A 5,000-nucleotide genomic window follows, 5' to 3' on the forward strand; every position below is an offset into this window, starting at 1 on the left:
CACACACAGACACACGCACACAGACACATACACAGACACACACACAGACACACACAGACACACACACACAGACACACGCACAGACACACACACAGACACACACAGACAGACACACACAGACAGACACACAAACAGACACACACACAGACACACAAACAGACAGACACACACAGACAGACACAACACAGACACACACACACCGACAGACACACACAGACACTCACCCACAGACACATGCACAGAGACACACACACACAAACACACACACACAGACACACACACACAGACACATGCACACAGACACACACTCCGACACACACACAGACACACACTCAGACACACACAAAGACACACGCACACAGACACACACACAGACACACACACAGACAGACACACACACACAGACACACACACAGACAGACACACACAGACACACACACAGACACAGACACAAACACAGACACACACACTGACACAGATACACACACCCAGACAGAGACACACACCCAGATACACACACACAGACAGACACACACACACAGACACACGCACACAGACACACACAGACAGACACACACACAGATACACACACACAGACAGACACACACACACAGACACACACACAGACAGATACACACACACAGACAGACACACACACACAGACAGACACACACACAGACACACACACACAGACACACACACAGACACACACACAGACACACACACAGACACATGCACACAGACACACAGAGAGACACACACAAACAGACACACTCACAGACACAAACAGACACACACACACAGACAGACACACACACAGACACACACACACACACATACACAGACACAGACACATGCACACAGACAGACACACACACAGACACACACACATACAGATACACACACACAGACCGACAGACACACACAGACACACACACAGACAGACCTACACAGACAGACACACACACAGACACACACACACACCGACAGAAACACACAGACACAAACACAGAGACACACACACAGACACACACACAGACAGACACACACAGACACACACACACAGACACACGCACACAGACACGCACACAGACACACGCACAAAGACACACACACAGACACATGCACACAGACACACACACAGACACACACACACAGACACACACACCGACACACACACAGACACAAACACAGACACACACACAGACACACACACAGACACATGCACACAGACACACACACTGACACAGATACACACACCCAGAGAGATACACACACACAGACAGACAGACACACACAGACACACACACAGACACACACACAAAGACACACACACAGACACATGCACACAGACACACACACACAGACACACGCACAGACACATGCACACAGACACACACACTGACACAGATACACACACCCAGAGAGATACACACACACAGACAGACGAACACAGACACACGCACACAGACACACAGACACACACACAGACAGACACACACAGACAGACACAACACAGACACACACACACCGACAGACACACACAGACACACACACAGACGCACACACAGACACACACACAGACACACACACAGACAGACACACACACACACAGACACACACAGGCACACACACAGACACACACACACAGACACATGCACACAGACACACACTCCGACACACACACAGACACACACTCAGACACACACACAGACACACGCACAGACAGACACACACACACAGACACACACAGACACACACACACAGACACACACACAGACACACACAGACACACACACAGACACACAGACACACACACAGACACACACACAGACACAGATACACACACCCAGACAGAGACACACACACAGATACACACACACAGACAGACACACACACACAGACACACACACACAGACACACACAGAGACAGACACACACACACAAACAGACACACACAAAGACACACACACACAAACACACACACAGACACACACACAGACACACACACAGAAAGACACACAGACACACACACAGACAAACACACACAGACACATGCACACAGACAGACACACACACAGACACACACACAGACAGACACACACAGATAGACACACACAGACACACACACACCAACAGACACACAGAGACACACACACAGACACACACACACAGACAGACACACAGACACAGATACACACAGCCAGACAGAGACACACACACAGATAAACACACACAGACAGATACACACACACAGACACATAGACACACACGCAGACACACACAGACAGACACACAAGGACACACACACACAGACACACACACAGACACACACACAGACAGACACACACAGACACACAAACAGACACACACACAGACACACAAACAGACAGACACACACACACAGAGAGACACACACAGAGACACATGCACAGAGACAGACACACACACAGACACACACTCAGACAGATACACACACACAGACAGACACACACACACAGACACACACACAGACACACACAGACACACACGCAGACACACAGACAGACACACACACACCGACAGACACACGGAGACACACACACAGACACACACACACAGACACACGCACACAGACACATGCACACAGACACACACTCAGACACACACACAGACACACACTCAGACACACACACAGACACACGCACACAGACACACACACACAGACAGAAACACACACACAGACAGAAACACACACACAGACAGACACACACACAGTCACACAGACAAACACACAGATACACACACAGACACATGCACACAGACAGACACACACACAGACACAGACACACAGATAGACACACACACACAGACACACACACAGACACACACACAGACACACACAGACACACACACAGACACACACACAGACACACACACACAGACACACACACACAGACACACACACGCAGACACACACACACAGACAGACACACACACACAGACAGACACACACACAGACACACAGACAGACACACAGAAACACACACAGACACACACACAGACACACACACAGACACACGCACACAGACACATACACAGACACACGCACAAAGACACACACACAGACACACACACAGACAGACACACACACAGACACAGACACACAGACAGACACACACAGACACACACACAGACACACACACACAGACAGACACACACACAGACACACAGACACACACACAGACACACACACAGACAGACACACACACACAGACAGACACACAGACACACACACGCAGACACACACACAGACACACACACAGACAGACACACACACAGACACGGACACACAAAACACACACAGACACACACACAGACACACGAACACAGACACACGCACACAGACACACAGACACACACACACAGACAAACACACAGACAAACGCACACAGATACACACAAAGACACACTCACACAGACACACAGTCACACAGACACAGACACGCACAAAGACACACACACAGACACACACACAGACAGAAACACACACATACACAGACACACACAGACACACACACAGACACACACACACCGACAGACACACACAGACACACACACAGACACACACACACTGACAGACACACACAGACACACACACAGACACACACACCAGACACACACACAGACACATGCACACAGACAAACACACACACAGACACACACACACACAGACACACACACACACAGACACACACACAGACACACACACGCAGACACACACACAGACACACACAAAGACACACACACAGACACACACACAGACGCACACACACAGACACACACACACAGACACACACACAGACACACACACGCAGACACACACACAGACACACACACACAGACACACACACAGACACACACACACAGACACAAACACAGACACACACACAGACACACACACTGACACAGATACACACACCCAGAGAGATACACACAGACAGACAGACAGACACACACACAGGCACACACACACAGACACACACACAGACACATGCACACAGACACACACTCCGACACACACACAGACACACACTCAGACACACACACAGACACACGCACACAGACACACACACAGACACACACACAGACAGACACACACACACAGACACACACACAGACACACGCACAAAGACACACACACAGACACACACACACAGACACACACAGAGACACACACACAGACGCACACACAGACAGACACACACACACACAGACACACACAGACAGACACACAAACAGACACACACAGAGACACACACAGACAGACACACACAGACAGACACACACACAGACACACACACACTGACAGACACACACAGACACACACACAGACACATACACAGACAGACACACACACAGACACAGACACACAGACACACACACAGACACACACAGACAGACACACACACAGACACAGACACAAAGACACACACACAGACACACACACAGACACACACACAGACACACGCGCACATACAGACACAAACCAACAGACAGACACACAGACACGCACACGCAGACACAAACACAGACACACACACAGACACATGCACAGAGACACACACCAAGACACACACACAGACAGACACACACACACAGACACACACACACAGACACACACAAAGACACACACACAGACACACACACAGACACACACACAGACACACACAGAGACAGACACCCACACACAGACACACAGACACACACACAGACACACACACAGAAACATGCACACAGACACACACACAGACACACACACACAGACACACACACACAGAGAGACACAGACACAAACACACACACAGACACACACACACAGTCACACACACAGACACACACACAGACACACACACACAGAAAGACACACACACACAGACAGACACACAGACACACACACGCAGACACACACACAGACACACACACAGACACACACACAGACACACACAGACAGACACACA

The sequence above is a fragment of the Giraffa tippelskirchi genome, chromosome X (genome assembly GCF_054371585.1).
Source record: "Giraffa tippelskirchi isolate mGirTip1 chromosome X, T2T-mGirTip1v1.2.pri, whole genome shotgun sequence".
Taxonomy (NCBI): Eukaryota; Metazoa; Chordata; class Mammalia; order Artiodactyla; family Giraffidae; genus Giraffa; species Giraffa tippelskirchi.